The following is a 20,734-nucleotide window of genomic DNA, read 5'->3' as shown; positions in this document are numbered from 1 at the left end:
TAGATCAGGGTGCTTTGGAACAACATAGCTGGTTTCTTTCAAGATGAAATTTATTATCAACATTTATAGGATTCAGAATCATCTAGTTGGTAGCATGCAAATCAAAAGTGAGGGATCCCTGTGATTACTAGACTGAGTTATACATATGTGTAATTGAGTTGTCAGTTGAATATGAGTTTTCTAGTGAATAAGCTCTCATAAGTATAATAAATACAACTCGTAAAATATACCATTCTTTTGCGGTGAGTCTAGTTTTGTTGACAAAAGTGCTTTACAAAGCATTCTTGCTATAGAATTTATTCTCAAACAAAATTGCCATCACATGCCATTAATATTATCTGCATCCATGCTAGTAACATTAACTACATCCATCAAATTGGTTAAAATATTAAAAAATAAAATTAGGTCTGAAATATGGTGATGAAATTTAAACCATATCCTCATTAAATTGTGCTTAGTTTATTCTTTTAGCAAGACATAATTCCAAAGTTGCATGGACATGGATATGGATACAAATAGGGATATGATATTGGATATGGATACATCCAGATTTTAAGACCCCCAATATGGATACAGTTGGATACGACATTCATATAAAACACACATTTATATTTAACACAATTTTCTTATTTATTAGAGGAGATTTTCATTACTTTAAAAGCAATATAGACACATCATTGCTACATAAATAATTATAAGTTGATTTAACCATTTACAATATGCAAAAATAGTAGAGTTGCATTGGAAGATATCCAAAAAATGGTTCACTGAAGAAAAAAGTTTCATTTATCTTTCTCATTTGATGTACATAATTGCTACATAAACAATTATAAGTTGATTTAACAATTTACAATTTACGTGTTCCCAAGGAGGGACAAAGGAGTTTCCGGTTATTCTGCATAATTCAATAATGTTTGTTTCTCATTGAAAACTCTTAACAAGATTTCTTACCAATCTCCACTTTTTAGTTTTCCAGATACTCCGAGGCATGTATATGTCGGCATCCTTTGTTTTATGCTAAGTTGACTTCAACTTCCTATCTTGTTGTCAACCATTGGCTTCAACCTGTTTTAATGATGACACAGTAGAGAGGCCTGAAATGTTGCTGGTTGGACCTTCAATTCCCTACACAGTATTATCCAGAGGATTGACAAATTCATACACTGCAAACAATCTGCTTTCAAAAAAAAATATTATTCTTAGATACGAGAAATCGCTTGGAGCGGTTTAATTACATGGTCTCTCTTTACTCCCTTTCCATTTTCACAAGCATAATGCATTGCTTTTCTAGGCAGAAGATTAAGTAGGGCAGTTCCTACATCAGAAAAATCTTGTCAGATGAGACTTTCAGCCATGTATAATACTATGAGGTTTGAAGCTTATATTGCTTTCATTGAATTTTACTGTAACATATGGGATTAACATAGCTTTTTGATGCTTAGTCCTTATTCATGGTTTCTCTATACATCAACGTAATCTATAGTGGCAGAAGGGGGGAATGTTATCATGTGACCGTGTTCACAAAATTATTTAGAGTTGACATTTATTTCTTAAATTTAAATACATCAAATTTTTAAAATATACCCTAGTGCTCTTGATGAGCTGTTGACCAAGGGTCAGATTTTGTTGTTTTAAAGCGATCTTATATCCTGTTTACACTCGCTGCCTATAAACAAATCTATGTAATATTTTGATTTTGCTACTGTTTAGGTTTTCACAGGCCTTATGAATAGATTCTCTCTGTGGTGTATCTACTTTATCTTTAATAGAAAAAAAAAATATAGATATATTAATGTCCACAAATGAAACTATTAATTGTCATACATAATGTTACAATATTTAATATACTTTTCAAAGTATAAACAAAACAAAAGTCTACTGGATAATGATTAATGATTTTTCCAAAAGTAGAAACTAAAGTTACATATAAATATGAAATACACATTATTCTTTTCAAAACAAAAGTAAAACAAATAATGCTCAAATAAAAAGAAAGTAAACAATGTAGATAAAATAAAATAATTCTTAAATAAAAGTTAAAATTCATGTGTCTATGTAGTGACTAGTCAATAAAATAGTTTTAAAGTAATTTAAAAGAACTTTTTAAATAATTAAAATAGGTGTCTTCATTTTTCTATCTATGTGTGTTTGTAGTAGTTTATATAGATAAGAAAATTTAATATTTATGTAAAAAAATAAAATCACTCTTCAAAATAAAAGTAAGAATTTATTTTTCATTATATATATTCTTTCGATTTTGGCTTCCCTTTTCTAAGAATTACTAAATCTCTTATTCACTATAATGGAATGTGGAAATCATACATCTACAGTAAATAATTTGTCTTCTTGTTATATAGATTTTCAAAAATGAAAAAAAATAGTTCAAATAAAAATAAAGTAATAAAAAAAGTTACATATTTTAGTAAATAAAATAATATTTAGAACTATTGAAACTAGCATGGATATCTATGGGCATCTTCTAGAAGCATCTTTAGACTAATATCTACTGTCTTCTTTTAGATAGATATCTTAGATATCTTAAATATATCTATTGCTATTATTTCCTCCCTTAATTAATATTTTATTTGGCACTTTCTACTCTGTTTTTCTTCCTTTTGCAGGTGGCAATTTTGTTAAAGTCTACACTTGTAAAGACATTTGCAAGTTGCAACCTTAATGGGAGACATTTGTGATAATGTAAATGTTGCCTCAACAGAATTAGAGCATTCTGCCTGCTTAGAGGAGAAAGATTTAATTAGCTCCACAGGTTCTCATGGCGAGAGTTGTGTGTTCAGTTCTAATGGTTGCTCTGAAAATATTTCTGACTCAGACCCAATGGGCCTTTCGGTTGGAAACAATGTATCTACAAGTACAGGTGAAACAAAACATTCTCCTTTAAAAGTTGGAAAGAAGCCTCTTATTGCAAGTGTTTACAGATCAGATGTAGTCCAAAGTAGATCAGAAGAGGGTGTGTTTGGAATGGTAACTAGAGTTGCAGGTGATTCAGACTCCTCAGATTCTGATAATGAAGAAGAAGATGATGTTGAATCTGTTTCAGGGGATCATGCTCAGGTAGTTTGGTCAAATCTTGTTGACACAACTGAGAAACTTGAAGATCTTATTGTAGTTGATAGGAGCTTTATGCATGGTGACATTGTTGCATCTATTTCAGATCCAAAAGGACAGACAGGTATAGTAGTTAGCATTGACCTTTTTGTTGACTTGAAGATGCTGTCTGGAGAAATTAAAACATATGTCCCTAGCAGGAAGCTGAAACGGATAAAAGCCTTCACAGAAGAAGATTATGTACTTCGTGATTCTTGGCTGGGCCGGGTTGATGAGGTTGTAGATAATGTCACAGTTTTGTTTGATGATGGTTCAAAGTGTAAAGTAATGAGGGCAGACCTAGAGCGCCTTATGTCAGTTTCTAAGAATGTTTTTGAAGATACAATCTTTCCTTATTATCCAGGTCAGCATGTATGGGGTACTTCTTCAGTTGTTTTCAAAAGTGCTAGATAGCTCTGAGGTACATGGAAGGCGTCTCGTATGGAGGGTACAGTCAGTAATGTTGAGGTGGGTTCAGTATATGTTTACTGGATTGCTCCAGCGAGTCTTGCATCTACTATGAGTTCAACAAATGTCCCTGCAGATATGCAAGACCATAAACATTTAAAGCTTTTGTCTTGTTTTTCATATGCTAATTGGCAACTAGCTGATTGGTGTTTCCTCCCAACATTTGGAAGGAAATTAGGCATAACTTTCCTTGTCAAGCAAGATGCCTTACCAGATAAAGACACAGAACTAACAGCAGACTATGACAGGTTGCCTTCTTTTAATTCATCTTCCCCTACTACTTCAAGATCAGTACAGAATGGCACCATACCTGCACAGGATTGTTGTAAGTGCAGAGTGAAACGTGATAAAAAGCTTCCTAAGAAAGATGATGTTTTTGAATCAGCACTGGTTAATGTGAACACAAAGACAAAGGTTGATGTACTTTGGCAAGATGGCACAAAGTCATTTGGAGTTGATTCAAAGGTCTTGTTTGCTGTTTATAATCTTGGTGAGCATGATTTCTAGCCTGAGAAGGGTTCCGATGAGGATGGAGAAGATTCTCAAACTAGGCATGTAGAAGTTGTAAAAACTGTGGATTCAAAAGAATGTACTTTCCTAGTGAGGTGGCAGAAAACTATGTCTCGACCAAAGGATCCTCGAGAGTTTGACAATGAAGAGATAGTGAGTGTTTATGACCTAGTTGGGCATCCAGATTACAATTATTTTATTGGGGACATTGTGATACGGCTTCCCCCTGTAGAAGAGGTATCACAAGCGTCTGATGCTGTTAAAATGTCAGTTGATGAAAAAGAATGTGAAATTGAGGCAAATATTGATAAAGATTGTGAGATTGAATTAAAATGTGGGGAGTGTGTTAAATTAGATCCATCCTCAGAGCAAAGAAGTTTGAAAAAGCGACAAAAGGCTGATCTTGGTATTGATTTTGAGGATCACATTGGTGATGATAAAGAAATTGACTTTTAGACGAAATGTGTAAGTGATACCAAAAGTATGGATGCTTCTTTGCATCAAGGGGCTTCAAGAAGGCGTCGCAAGGCTAAAGTTGATGCAAAGGTTGAAGATATGGATTTCTCATGGATTGGGAATATTATAGGTGTTAGAGATGGGGAAATTGAAGTGATGTGGGCAAATGGAACAGTTACAAAGGTAAGCACTCTCTTGTTTTTCTTGTATCTATTATGAGGTTAAATCCTTTTTTAATATCTCTTCTGAGATTTGCTTCATACCGTCGCAATGAGTAGTGTCTAATGCTTTGTTGTGAAATTTTTATGGGTTTTGTGGTTGACTTTATTCTATTTTTGCTGTCATATTTTAAGCCAAAACATTTTTCACAAAATGTGTAAATAGTAGAGAATTCTAACTTTAGGTGGGATTACCAGTTCTGCAACTCATGTCAATTTGCAAAGTATTAAATTTTAATTTTTTTCTGTAGATAAAGAATTGGGACACTTTCTTTCTATTTAATGTTGCTACATACTGGTGAAGAAAAGCCATTAGTCACTTAAACTTCATCCAAATGATATCCAAAATAGAAACAAAGATGACCGCTAGATTGTTCTTATTAAGAAGATGCTCGAAATCTTTTTGATTGAAGGAACTATGTGTTCGAGAGTGAGTTTGTTTCTCAACACTGAACCAATCAAACTTTATTGATAATTAACGATATTGATAATCTCTTTATCAGTCATAAAACTGGCCATCCATCGTCTTTACGATAGTATGTCCTAGCTTGACATATGTTGTGCTTATATCAGGATATCATAGTTGTACATCTGTCATTGTTTTTGCAAGAAAAGCCCTATATGAACATGGTTGGATGTCCTGGACCATCATAGTAGGGTGTCCTAATTTGATTTCCTCCATCTTTATACATGGAAGGCCTAATATCTTCCATCTTCAAGAACCTTTTGACATTCTCCATTTTCTCAACATGAAATCATATATCTGAGTTGGACATCTCGTCTCTTCCCTACTTACTGCTCCTTGCTACAAATCCTTATTAGACATCCCACATTAGCTTCTCCACTTTTATGTCTTTACCATAATTTCTTGTTCCACGTGTCTTCTCCCTTGGTGGACTTGAGGATAACTAGGAAAGGAGAGTTGTTATGAATGGTAGGCTGCAAATCAATGCGGAAATAGATGACTTTGAGGGAAAAGGAGATGCAATGCTTTTAAGCTCCGGTAGATTTCAAAATTGTATTACTAAGTGCTTCATGTGGAGTTCCTCTATATAACAAGCATAATTTACATATAGGCATTTTGTTTTAAAGATATACATATGGGTGTCTGATTTTTATTTGTTTAATTAATTTCTTGTATTTTGCAGATTGGACCACAATCAATTTTTGTAGTTGGCAGGGATGATGATATGGAGTCAACTCAAATCAGTTTTGATGACGATGATAATGATGATGCTGCAAGCTGGGAAAATGTTGATGATAATATGATGGCTACATTTGATGCCGATGAGCAGCACGTATGATAAATTCTTAAAATAAGGCTCTGTGATGCTTGGTTTATAGGATGCCCTTTTTGAGTAAGTTTTTTATAACCATAGTTCTCTGCATTTTTCAATCAGTTGGAGCAAAGCGTAGAACCTGCAATGGACAAGGCTACAGATGCTGCACATGCTTCAAATGAAAACTTGCACAAAATTAGTGATACCAACACATCAGTATTGCGAGCTTTTGGATTTGTTGCCAGGCTTGCCACTGGTTTTCTTGGATTCCGAGGTTCTAAGAATTCATCAGACACATTGGATCCAAGTTCTCAAGAGCAAGCTATGCAGAAACATGGAATTGCAAAGAACACTGACAGGACAGAGGCTAGTGGCATTGAAGGAGACCAGCTTACAAGAGATTTGAATTGTCATCTGGAACCTGGTGGTGATTCCATACACATTAAAGATGGTTTGACTTCTTTGCCAGCAACTGCAGACTTAGGTGATAAAATGGACTCAGAGTGTGGTGACCACAACAATGTGGAAGGCACACAAGATGGCCAAGATCAAACGAAAGTCTCTACTGAAGATGATTTGACAAGGAGCATACCTATTGATATTAAACAAAATTTACAAGAACTGAACAGCTTACCTATTTCTATTAATGATGGCCAGAACTTGTTTAAACACTTTGACAGTGTTCAGGACCCTGCAGACCACTAGTTTGTCAATGAAACTGCCCAGGTATTTTGTGTGCGATCTGCTGTTTAATGCGATTGTCGTGTTTGTTCAGGTTGAAATGAATGTGAAACTAAATTTTACTATAATAATAAAATTTATCTTTTCATATGCTCTGACAGAATTGCAATGATAGAAAGTGGCCGAAGAAAGTTCAGCAAGAGTGGAGTCTTCTTGAAAAAAATTTACCTGGTAAGCGTTGATTCAATTTTCCTTTAGCAGACTAAACTATTTGAGCTGAATCAACGAACTCGATTTTATGGTTGATCAGAGAGCATTTATCTTCGAGTCTATGAGGATCGAATAGATTTACTCAGGGCTGTGATTATTGGAGCTAGTGGAACTCGTTATCAAGATGGTCTTTTTTTCTTTGATATTTATCTTCCGTCTAAATACCCTCAAGCACCACTAGTAAGTAATTTTTAACATTTCAGAGTGGGTCTAGCTTTCTAATTGGAAGTATCTAAGTTTTTTTTGTGTTGAGTTTTGTATAATTCATAGCTCTAAATTTTCCAGGCAGTGTACTACCATTCTCGTGGGTTGAGATTGAATCCCAATTTATATGAAACTGGAAAGTCTGCTTAAGTCTTCTAAACACATGGATTGGCAGAGGAAATGAAATCTGGGATCCGACATCTTCAAGCATTCTACAAGTCCTTGTTTCACTTCAGGGTCTTGTATTGAATGCAAGACCGTACTTCAATGAGGCAGGATATGATAAGCAAGTTGGCACAGCTGAAGGAGAAAAAAATTCTCTTGCTTACAATGAGAACTCATTTTTATTGACGTGCAAGCTAATGTTATATCTTCTCCACAGACCTCCACAGGTAAGACTTCTTGTATAAGAATTAAAATGGTTTTTTGCACTTGGAGAGTGCTGTTGATGTTTATTAAACTTTTTCTGTATCTGCAGCATTTTGAAAACTTTATTAAAGATCACTTTCGTAGACGTGGTCATTCCATTCTTTGTGCATGCGGTGCCTTTATGAACGGAGCTGAGGTTGGATCTCTCTCAGAAGTACCGTTGAAGTCTGACCAAGTTTCTCAGAACAACAGTTCAGTTGGTTTCAGATTTATGTTAGACAAGATTATTCCTAAATTAAAATCAGCATTTGATGAACTGGGTACAAATGATGATTGATGTTTCCTACCAAACATAAGATATGACACGTATCTAATGTTACAATTAAAATGTGAATAACTACAGAAATGGCCAGTCATATGCTGACTTGTATCTCTTTTGCGAATTGAACTGCAGTTCGTGATTTGTTTCTGTTGGCTCTTGCTTTCTTGATTTGTAAAGTTGTAGAATAGTTGACAGTGTAAAAAATGCTAAATATGTTGTGGCGACAGAAGCCACATTGATCAGCATTTAATGAATAAGCGCCAGATTTCGCCATTTGAGTTGAACTGCCCAATGGGTTGTTCTTGTTGGCTGGAATGCTGAAAGGGTAGTTATTTTGTGCCAGAACGGTTCTTGGTTGACCCACAACTCATAGTTTTTGGCTTCGTGCTTGAAGAAAGCATGTTTGTTATTTATACTGATGGCCCAACGCTAGATTTCTCAAGCTATATTGATGTTTCCGCATCTAGAATTCTCGTGCTATATTTTATTATAGGTGTGTGATCTTCGTACCGATGCTAAATAATGGAGGCAAGATTGAGGGGGTTTTCAGTAACAATGCAAATGAATGTGGAGAACCATGGTTTTGGAGCAAACCTTATGAGTGATATTTGTGAATTTGGTTAATGTTGTTTTTATTATTTAGAATTATCTGAGTTACATTTCAATGTGTATGGAAGGATGTTACCAATAATTTACATTTCAATGTGTATGGAAGGATGTTACCAATAATTTACATTTGAGTAAGAGTATTATATCACTAATCAGAAATTGTACACCTTTATTATCCAGACACGTTCTATTCCTTGGCTCCTCTTTTTTAATAAATTGTTTAGTTGAGATGCTCTTTATTCTTGTGATTGCAACGATAATCACCAGTTGTTATTCTGATCATGCGTCTGTGAGATTATGTTTTGTTTGTGACTAGCATTCTCTTTGTTTCATGGTCATCCGTGCAAGGAACCATGTACTCCCACACAGCTGGCACATATCATGAGTCACAGGCCAAGATGCACTCTCTCACAACCCTAACAATTTGTTTTGTTATTACTTGTTTATTCAATGTCTGTAATATAGGTTATTCCAGTTCTAGGAATCTGGTGATGATAGACTTCCTAATATATGGGAAATGATTGCCTTGAAGGAAAAATGGCTGGATCTTTTACTAGTCAAGCGAAAAGATGTAGCTACAATGGCAGGAAAGAGTGGATTATAATGTTGTGAGCATGCTCACAAAATTCCCTATAACTGACATAATATTTTATAATATGCATTGTACTCGGCATAGTTCACTACCTTTTGAAATCATCTAAAAATAAAACAAACACTGAAAATAATTAGAGCAGAGAAGAGCGCAACGTGGAAAGATAAACATAACAAAGTTCAATGTATACATGTTAGTAACATCAAATGTTTTTAAAATTGAATCCTGCAATAGCCTTGCGGAATCTGCAGGGGTCTGGGCGACACCGACTCCACAGTGGTCATGCAGGGAGAAATTAAATGTCTAATGTTATAGAATATTGTCAAAAGACTAAAATATTCTTTCCTTGCCATGCATACTCTATTCTCCAACTCTTAAGAATTCTTGGAAGTTTAAGAATTCTTGCGTGAAAACTTCCATACAAAATATGTGTTGTTTTTTGTGTTTACAGGATAGTTTTTAGATTCGATTGTGTTTCCCTTCAACATTTTTGATCGCAATCTTCTTTCTAAGACGAAATACTGAATGATAAACGCAATTTAATCTTGAAATTATCTTACCAATATTACAGACTAGATGAAACACTGTATGCTAAAGAATTTTGAATGAAAAATAAACACAATTGAATGTCAAAATTAATTTATCAATATTAACATGGACTGTGGAAAAATTTAGGTGAACTATTATACATATTAATATATAAATTACTATTTAGTAATAGTAATTCAATTGTATAACCGAGCAAAAAAAAATAGTAATTCAATTGTATAGGTTTTTTTTGCATCAATACAATTTGGATCATATTCTAATTTATTATCAAGATGAGGAATGAACCATTATGATTGATGGATCATTAAATGTGATCTGAAACATGTTGACAAAAATAATAAAATTCAATTAAAAAACTTTTTGTTATTTTCAAAGACTTAATTATAATTATTATATAATTAATTGTACATCTAATGAACTCACTCACTTTCCCTTGAGCATGAGGATTGAAAGCATGATGTATTTTCCTGTTAAAAGGTAAATATGTCGTATTTTTTTATATACCATTTAGATAGTCGAGTCAATGTGAACCATAGAAAGTGGGGCCTTTGTTGTGTTCCACCTCTTTGTCATAATAGGCTTGATATGCTTGTCGTTGAAATTTAATTCAAGCTCCTTGATATGAGTTGTTTGCCTAATTTGGTTAATGTCATGTCTCATTTCTAGTCAATCTTAGTCTTTACATATTAGGTTTATACTTTTGCCTTTGTTGTTTCCATTTGGTGTACATTTTCTCTTCTTGAGTCTGTCTTCTTCTAACTGTAGTCTTCCCTTTTGTTAGAGTGTTAGATTTCTCTATTCTATCATGTCTTACACTTGTCCCCCACCTTGCCACTATATTTGGACTTTTACTTATCCTTATGAGCATGTGTCTTTCATGACCCTTAATGTCACGAATTGTAGTGTGTTTGGTGCCATGGTCGACCCTTCATCTTGGATGTTTATTCCCATGTTTTGGTTTCTCCCTTAACTTCCAATGCATGTTGTATTGTTTCCAATAGTTCTATTTTAGAAAGTGGAATATTTTCTAATCATGTTCATATTTAAAGTTGTCAATGTGCTTGTTAGTTGACATGTTAATTTTGTGGATGATAACAAAGTGAGTTTTTCTGTACAAGATAACTATAAGGAATTAGAGGATCATGAGATTTTAGATTTATTCGATGTCAAGTTTTGGATTCAAAGAAAACATTCATAAGTTTCATTGTTTTGTTAAAAAATACATGTTATGAAACTATTTTTATGTAATCCCATGAGAGAAAAGCATAATGCAAAGATCAAAGGCATACCACAAGATAACATGAGATATACGCTAAGGAAACTTTCAAGAGGGAAAAACCCAACTTCCAAAAGTATTCACACTGAATGTATCATTCAGTGATAAAAACATTACCATACATTTACAAAGTCTCCATAAATGCTTTTGAAACAACAAGCTCCTTCAATGCAACCTCCATTTATCCAAGCATGTACCCACACACCCCATGCAACACATGCACTCTTGAGAAGAGAGCTCAATACAATGACAACAAAACCAAACAATGACCTAGCCAACCTCAACCACTAAACATATGCTTGCTTTTATAGAACCAAGCTTACACAAAACAACCAAGTGGTAAGATGAAACCATGGGTACACAAGACCATTGACCTTGAATTTATTTTTAATACTAAGTTTCTTAATATTAAATATGTTTTCCATGTGCAACCCACCGTCATCTCCTAAGGACCTATGCAATATGCATTACCTTTGATCCTAGTGAGACTATTGAAACACCCGATGGCCCACTATAAGTCTATATATGACCTGAAAAGATCAAAGACATACTCTCACGAGGGGTTCTCATTGATGATTGATCCAACATGTATGGTGAATGTAATAACTTAAGAATATCTTTATACTTTACAATTGCATGAAGTAACATATTGATATGATAAATTTGATTTAGTGGTTAAGATCTTTGATGGTTTCTCTTGTCCTACTATATGTTCTATTACTCTTCCCATTAAGGTTGGTACTAAGTGCTTAGATGTCCTTTTTGCTATCATTCCTAAATCCTACACCAGATCAATTTTGTGTGAAGTTGGGACATCCTTGCCCTTGGTTCTCTTCCATGAAAGTGATCTCATCTACCCTTCATAAATGTCTTAAATTTCTTCATTATGACAAAATCTCAACTATAAACCAAAGCATGTACCTAGTACCAACCCACACATGCACTAGTTCAAACAACAAGTAAGTTGGACTTTTAGTTTTAATTCACTTGCTTTTCGCAAGATAAACATCCTTTTTATATATATTTATAAAATTATAACCAACCATAATCAATGTACAAACAATTAATGGAACGAACTGAATTTTATTTTTATATATTAAATATAGAGGAAGAAGCATTACATAAAAAAGATCACAGTATTAAATTTATTTCCATTGTTTAACAAAATATTGAAATAACATAGCTCATAGACAAAAAACATTTGAAAAACTTTGATTAATAAAAATGAAATAGAAAGCTTTTTTTGTATCCATAAGACTCTAAGAGGCAAACTGAAACAAACTAGAATTTGAAAAATTATCATTAATATTTATGCTCTGGAAATTTACAATTTTTACATGTCTGAGACTTGAGTCCCTCAAAAAATTTAAAGCCAAAATGTGTGAGCCACTGAGCCTGTGAGGTTTCGAGGACATAGGCAAAAAACAAACTACAAGGGGGTCAAGGCTAGAGCACATGTAGTGGATGGTTTACCCTAAGCATCTGCTCCTCCTTCAATGTAGAATTCTTCAGAGAACATAAGTTGAGAGAATTCTTCAAGCCACATGTAGTTTGGAATGTCGTCTAGGAGAAACCATTTCCAGAGAAAGTCCTTGTCAATCCGTGCCCATTTCTTGTGACGCGTCAACTTCTCCGCATTTAGGTTTAGAAGAAACGGTTGCCTAGCCACTGGCACAGTTTGGTCAGGCTGAGAAGCTTGGATAATTCACTCGCCTAAGGGATCCCCACCCCTACTTTTGCAAGGATGATAGTATTAATGTCATCTCCAAGGAAGTCTTCTTTAAACACCTTCCTCAATAGCATCAACATATCCACCTTGTCTCCTCCGAGGTCTAGAAGAGACGCCAAGAACCGAGATGTAATGTCCGTGTTAACACAGTATCTATTTTTGTTTCGCAAAAAGTCTCTGCCCAACACAATCCGTACAGCCTCATTGGTGAACAAACCAACCTCCTTGCAGACTAATTGGAGGGTTAGGTCTCTAACGGATGGGAGTGTCCATCTTGAGAAATCTACCAAATTAAATAACCCGAGCCTATAAACCTAACCCAGAGGTAGAATTTAAATACCATGAGCTCCGACGATTTATCTACCAAATGGCAAAGGCTAATTAAAGATGAAAGAAGAAAATATCATATATAAATAGTTGAAGCTCTTGATTGTAATAATTACTTCTCTAACCATATTAATTGCTTTAAATTTTTTAAAATATTTCGTATCTCTGCAAATCTTTCCCATAAATGCACTAGTGTGTGAAATTGGAAACAACTATAAACCAATACCAAGTTGGCAAGTACCACATTGGAAGTCATGGGGACAAAGTGGATTGCAGCTAGTGACTAGATATATATTAAATGATCGAAATTATCAATCGTGACATTTTGTGTTGTGCACTTCATGTCATAACAGTCCCTTGACATTCCCTTGCTACACAACCTACTCCTCACGGACCACGATTTTCTTTCGATGCTCTGTCGAAGTTTATCACATGGGATTGAGAGTTTACAAAACCTCTATGTAGGTTCTATATCTGTGAAATGTTTAGGATGGGCTTGTAGGATATGGTGGACAAAATAATTGTACTAAACCCACCTCGTTACCATGTACAATATATCAATTTTGAGGGTTAGAATGTGTTTAGATTATTAGGACCATTAAGTCTTGTATGGAGGTTATGATTATTTAGTGCAAATGGGTGAGTGCATGGTCTTGATGACCCAAATAGGGGCAATAGGTAAAATAAAACATGTTTTTACTTAGTCAAAATCATGAAACATGTGTTTGACTTTTTAATTGGGTTGGTAAAAATGAAAGAAAAATGGATATCTGTTTTGTAAAAAAAAAGATATTTGTTTTTATAAAATAAATATATGTTTCGTAAATCACTTTTGTTTAACTAAACGAATATATATTTTTCAGAAACAAATGTCCATTTTGTAAGTGAGGAAAGCTTTACACTATGGATATCCGTTTCTAAGAAATGGAAAAATGTATATTCATTTTGTAGGTGACAAAAGCTTTATAATTTATGGATACCCATTTCTAAGAAACACATTCATTTGGTAAAAGTTTTAAAGAAAAAAATTGCCTTCTCCTTTGTCAAAACTGTTGGTGTAAATAATTATTCATCTTGGATATTATTACACCTTACTTATGTTTACTTAGAAAATGCATTACATAGTAGTTTGGGTATGAAACACTTGGGTGTTTGTGCCACATTGGGATAGTGTGTGTAGGAGAATTTCCACCTTTTATGGTGTAATCTTGTTGTGACACTCCACATTCAGTGGGTGATCCACCTCATGTGGACTATTATATTGTTTCTCCTACCTACCCAAGCCTATTTCCTACCTACCCTTGTTTCTTATTGAGCCACATGTCATGTTTGTATGCTCACATATCCATATAGCCTTGCCTATATAAGTAGGTTCATCTACATTGTATGTAATTGAACGATTGATGATCCAGATGACCAATATTTTCATCTTGATAGAATATAGTTTATTACTATCATCTATGTTATTCTCTTTTATTTGTGCTTTCCATTGCCTCTAGATTTTGGCAAAATCTCACATGGTATCAGAGCTATTAGAGTGTCATTAGTTTGCCAATCGAGAGAAATTTGATGCTATTTAGGGTGTTATATTTTGAAGCTTTCTATTGTAGGCTATTATTGAAGCTTGATGGGTAAAATTTGAGGTTACCATTGGATTGAGGAGGTCCAAGAAAGTCAGTTTTGCCTTTTGTTTCATACTAATCGTATTTCATAGGCCAGATCTAGAGGCATTTGAAGTTTGAAGCGGCAGCGGAAATTTTTCAGAAATTATAATTTTGCAGGCAATTTTCAAATAGTGGTATCTCACTCATCCAAATTCCTTTTTTTGAGTAATTTTTTTTGGTTTTGGGGTAGAATTTTGTGATCTATAGAGTGGTGCAGGAGTTTTCTGTTTTTCAGATACAGGGTTTTTGTAAATCCTGAAATACTGATTTTTACAACTTTGGAGGCTTTGTTTGGGGTCATACAACCTCCTTTTCAGGTGTCGTTTTTTTTTAAAGTGCTTATTTTTTTGTTTAATTTCATAATCTGCCATTTGTTTGCAGTAATTTTGAGTAGAAATTGTAATTTCAATATTTGGCCATTTTTGGCATATTTGATACTTGCATTTTGCTTGGATCTAAGTTTAGATCACTAGCAGTATTTGTTGAAGTCTCATAGATCTCATTTTGAGAAGTTGTAAATTAAAATTAGAAGTCCACTTTGCCTTGTTTTGCAAGTGGCCCATTGTATATGCAATAAGTATAAAGTGCCAAAATCACCATTTTTAGGGGGGGTTTCTTGATTGAGTATTTTGGGGGGTGTCTTGAGTGATTGTGCCTCTCTCTATCTTATGTTTTTTAATTTTGGTGCTATGGGTTCTCCTAAATTTTCACTTTTAACTCATAATTCTGCATCATGGAAGATTAAGGCATGGAGTAAACTAATGGAAAAAGGACTCATTCATTATGTAAATGAAACTATAACAACACCACCTGATCCTAAGGCTGATCCTAATGGTCAAATTGAATTGCTTACTAAGAATGCTATGGCACTTGGAACTCTTAAAAAATATGTATCAGATGACCTCATTTTTCACATTGATAAGTGTACAACAATTAAAGAGGCTTGGGATATTTTTCACAAATTGTATGGTCAAGTTGATGAGATTAAGGGCTACAAGCTTGATAGTGAGCTCATAACTTTTGATCCCAAGGATTTTTATACAATCCAAGATTAGGTCACAAAAGCAACTGAGCTAAGAGCAAAGCTAAAGGATTGCAGAATTGACAAAAAAGATGCTCAATTGGTTTATAACTTGTTGGACAAGGTTCCTTCAGAGTATGCAGCCTTTGTATCTAGCTTTCACACCCATAGGTTAGCTCAAGGTTCCTCATACACTTCTCCCTCATTTGATTCATTCAGTGAAATGTTGATACTTGAGCAATCTAAGTTGATCACAATGGGGATTCTCAAATCTTCAAAGTCACAAGCTTTGGTGGCTAACAAAGGGAATCAAAGCAATCAAGGAAAATGCAAGAATCAAAAGCAACCTAAATCAAAACCACAACAAGATGGAGCACAATCTTCCTCTCCACAACAAGGTGATTCACCATTCTTACCTAAGAGGAAATCATATAAGGACAATCTTTTTTGTGGATATTGCAAGAAGTCTGGACATGATGAACATCATTGTTATAAAAAGGATATTGATGAGTTCAAGAATCTTCTTGAGAAGAATAAAACCAACCTACCTTCTAGAATGTCTACATCGTCTTCTTCTTCCAAGGATAAAGGAAAGGATCACTCTTTTGGAACAGATAAAGGAAAGGGACAAGCTCTTTGTGCTACTACAAGTCATGATTCAGGGAGATGACTTCTAGATTGATGGGCTTCTCATCATATGTCATCTTCACAGTCTATATTTTCTACATTTGAGCCTTGCCACATGCCGTAGATTTTGATGGGCAATCATACATACATGGATGAGATTGAGAAAGGAGCTATTGTCATTGGGGATAAATCCTTCAATGATATGTTGTGTGTACCCCACTTGACAAATAATCTTGTTTCCATCTATCAGATCACACATAGGGCTACTAGGAAAACTGTGCAGTTCACACCTGATTCCGTTATAATTAGAGACTTGGAGAGTGGACATATCATTGTGACTGGGGTGGTTGATCATGCATCTCAGTTGTACTCTTTTTCAGATTTTGGTCCTATTGATGAGGTTGATTCTACCTATGTTGATGATTTGGATTTTGAGGAGAACTTTGGGCATTTGAAATTGGGGATTCTCACATGTCAACCCATTCTTGAGCCTTGCATTTCATCTCCTTCTCTTGATATCATATCACCTATTACACCTGATGATGTAGCTAGTGCGACAATTTTGCCTTCTTATGATTCAGTGTAGCAGGATATTTCATGTCTTCCAACTTCAGTTGATTGGGATGTCTACTCTATAGACATTGTAGGTTTGTTTGTGGAGTCCTACATTACAAATTTGGGAGACACCATTGATGACATTCATCTTCTCTTTGATGAAGTGATCCTTCTTTGATTGTTGCGAGGGATAAGTCTGACCCTCTTGTGCATTTTCTACATGATCAATCTTTAGAGGTTGACATGATTGTGGATACTTTTGTACAACACTTGGAGGAGGTCTCTTTATCTTTTGAGGATACATATGATTCTTTGGACATTGTTCTACATTTATCTCCACAAGATCTTGGAGTTCCTTTTACAGTAGTGTGGGATAGTTTACCACCTTTGGAGGAGGTTACTTTCAGCATCGACATGGGGACCCTTGAGCAATTTTCAGAGATTCCTTTCATCATGAGTATTTTTGCTTCATCTTTCCTTCATGATTGGGGAGACTTTTTGGATAAACCTTTGGTTTTGTTTCTTTCTAAGGTTAGGAACATGGTTTGACGTTCATGGAGCAGTTTCTTCATTCATCTTCAAGCTTCGATCATTGGTGCAGATTCCACATTGAGGGGGGCTTTCTAGTCTCTCTTCTTCTTCTCTCATATAGGGCGGACTTTTTCCTCACATGGGGTTTTGTCCTTCCCATACTTCTATGAGAATTCTTTGTATCTAGTTTTCAACTCTCTTTTGGGGGACGGTTTTTTCGCATTGGGTTTTTCTCTCTTTCCCCACTTTGTGAGAGATTTCATTGCATTGGTTTGCATGCATTTTCATTTGTACATGGGTAGCTAACATGGCCTAGTAAACGGTACCCATCTTGCATTGCTTAGTTGCATTGTAGACTTAAGTGCATTCCCCTAATTTGCACTCAAGGGGGGGTGTTGGTATAAATAATTATTCATCTTGGATATTATTACACCTTACTTAAGTTTACTTAGGAAATGCATTACATAGTAGTTTGGGTATGAGACACTTGGGTGTTTGTGCCATGTTGGGATAGTGTGTGTAGGAGAATTTCCACCTTTTATGGTGTGATTTTGTTGTTACAATCCACATTCAGTGGGTGATCCACCTCATGTGGAATATTATATTGTTTCTCCTACCTACCCACACATATTTCCTATCTACCCTAGTTTCTTATTGAGCCACATGTCATGTTTGTGTGCTCACATATCCATATAGCCTTGCCTATATAAGCAGGCTCATCTACATTTTATGTAATTGAATGATTGATGATCCAATTGATCAGTATTTTCATCTTGATAGAATACAGTTTATTGCTATCATCTATTTTATTCTCTCTTATTTGTGCTTTCCATTGCCTCTAGATCTTGGCAAAATCTCACAAGAACAACTCATCACAGAGGAAAAGAGTAATGTGAAATGGATATACGAAGCAAGGAAAACTAATTTACATTTTGGAGATTTGGGTTTTTAACTTAAAAGGACCATATAGTTTAAGGGCAAGTTATTTTTCTTTCCCTTTTGGGTTTTTTCTTACTTTTTGTAGTTTTATCAAAATTTATTCTAACTTTTTAGTATGATTTATATTTAGGTTTTCATTTATAAATTTGGGATTAGTTAAAAATTGTTAGTTTTCAACTTTTGATTTTCAAATAGGTTTAAATAGTAGAGGAAGGTCAAAACCAAAACCCTTCCCCACCAAACTCTCCTTTGATTCAATAACAAATTGACATAAATATTAATAAATTGAATAACATTAAAGATACATTATCACCACGCTTGATTATTTATAATGACACCCACCTTAGAGGAAATATTCGCTCATCTTAGATCTCCCTCACAAGCCAACACATGTCATTTGGGGTATGGTGAGAATCTAAGAGGCAAGAACACTCTATTGGCTTGCGATATGATTAGGTTAAACAATTAGACATAGTCAAAGCCATGTTAGTAGAACATTATCAATCCTAAAATTGGATTACATGTCAATGTACATAAGTTGAAACTTTCCATCGAATGGTGCACACTTGAGGGTATGACAAAATATTCTTGGGATTGTTGGTGGATGGTTTTTGATAAAGCACCCAATGATAATCATTATATCCCTCTATATTTCATTTGCAAACTATGTGCAGAGTTTAGGTAGTCATGTCAACTATTTTGATATATGATATTTCCAAGGAGTATGATAGCAATGCCTCAAAATAAAATTGGTGTTATGTGACAAATGCAAGGTCCAATTATTCCCCCTTCTACTCTTTCTGTACCTCCAATAACACATCTTGTCATTGTTGCAGATGGAATAAATTAGAGCTTCCATGCCATACACTCTTTGAATAACCATTATATTGCACATACTTCGCAATTTGCATAGTTGCATGAGATTGATGCTCTTGGTGGACCCACCTCATCTACACATCTATGTGCTTCACCATTCCATTGTGCAATCATTATGTTTATTTCCTCTTGGAGAGACTAGTGAGTAACCCCTAAACACATGGATATGGTATCCATCGTATGACACCTACATGGGATGAGTCATCGAGGTTTAGGAAACATGCAAAGCCATTAGAGGAAATAACACAAGAAAACTCATCAAGAGTTTGAGAAGAAAAGCAATGCCAATCTTTCTCATAGGTAAACTTAAACTTATTTAATAGTGTATTTTATTTAAAATTAATATAACAAAGACTAGTACTAATGTATATAATTGGGATAATAGTTGATGACAAAGGAGGAAATTGAGATGTTCATCTTGGTACTATTTTGGCTAAGACATAGTCTGGACCCAAATCAACACCGCACAGAAGAAAAACTTCCAAGAATTACACCTCAAACATCCGCAACACACTGAACTGACTAAGAAACTAAAATATTCACTTGCGGATCTCCAACTCATGTATCATTTGAATTGAGGATACATATGAATTTCCCAAACACTCTGCCAAGACCACAAACCATAATAATATAATTCCAGAGCAATGCAGAGAATAAACCTGAACACATAATAACACGAACAACTGAACAACCAACCACAATACCCAAAATACTAAAGTCTAGAATACTTAATGAACAAACTTTTAGTAATCTATTGTTGAGTTTTAGTAATCTATTGTTGAGTTTGGGTGGACTCCATCTCTGCTTTATAAAAGTAATCACTTAATTCAGTGGTTTGGTTAGGGATTTGTTTGTTAGAAGCTAGCGGATAACCACAAGCTATTTCTAAGGTAGTTTACAAGAGGAAGTTTCTCCCACATAACTACCTTACGATGTAATAAATAGAGCATTAAGAATGTGCTTCTAAATTTCTATGCTTATCATTTTGTAGTGTGGAGATATATTGAATATCAATAGAAGAGAAGATGAATGCAATATTTTCCATGCAACCTAGCATAGTTTGTGATTCATCTTACAAATTCTCTTCATTATTTCTGTGGACCAGTTTTTAAACGTATTTTGGGTCAATTAGTTTTGAAGATGCAGTTCACCGTAATTTTCTGGCTTTGAACCTTTCTGTTATAGCGTAAGATAAAAGTGGTATTGGAATACTTAGCCATTGCTCCTTTGAGGGTGTCCTCTTCCTTTTGCATGAACTTTTGTGTTTGCAATGCTTTCGAGGAAATTCCATCACATGAACATGCTCTTTTTAGTTAATATGTACATAGACTTGCGAATGTTTTCATTGTGCATTTTTCCATAGGTGGCTAGAAGAATGGAAGTCTCCCCTGTAAAATTGAGCAGGGACTCTGAGACCTGCACACCGCCAATAGTAAATTTTGCCATGAGTCAAATTATAGGGATAAGACATGCACAATACTTTCAGCAAATATGTTTATCAAATACAATACTTTCATGGTGCTACACATGCACTTATTTCTGACATTTCACACCTC

The 20,734-nt window shown here is 34.6% G+C and overlaps 1 pseudogene; it reads left to right on the top strand.

The window, feature by feature from the left end:
- Positions 1–2,676: 2,676 nt before the first annotated feature.
- Positions 2,677–7,920, top strand: LOC131069150 (probable ubiquitin-conjugating enzyme E2 23; annotated as a pseudogene).
- The last annotated feature ends 12,814 nt before the right edge of the window (positions 7,921–20,734 follow it).

Source organism: Cryptomeria japonica, chromosome 11, assembly GCF_030272615.1.
Source record: "Cryptomeria japonica chromosome 11, Sugi_1.0, whole genome shotgun sequence".
In the NCBI taxonomy this organism is placed as follows: Eukaryota; Viridiplantae; Streptophyta; class Pinopsida; order Cupressales; family Cupressaceae; genus Cryptomeria; species Cryptomeria japonica.
The sequence above is the reverse complement of the archived record's forward strand: the minus strand, read 5'-3'. Positions and strand labels throughout refer to the sequence as shown.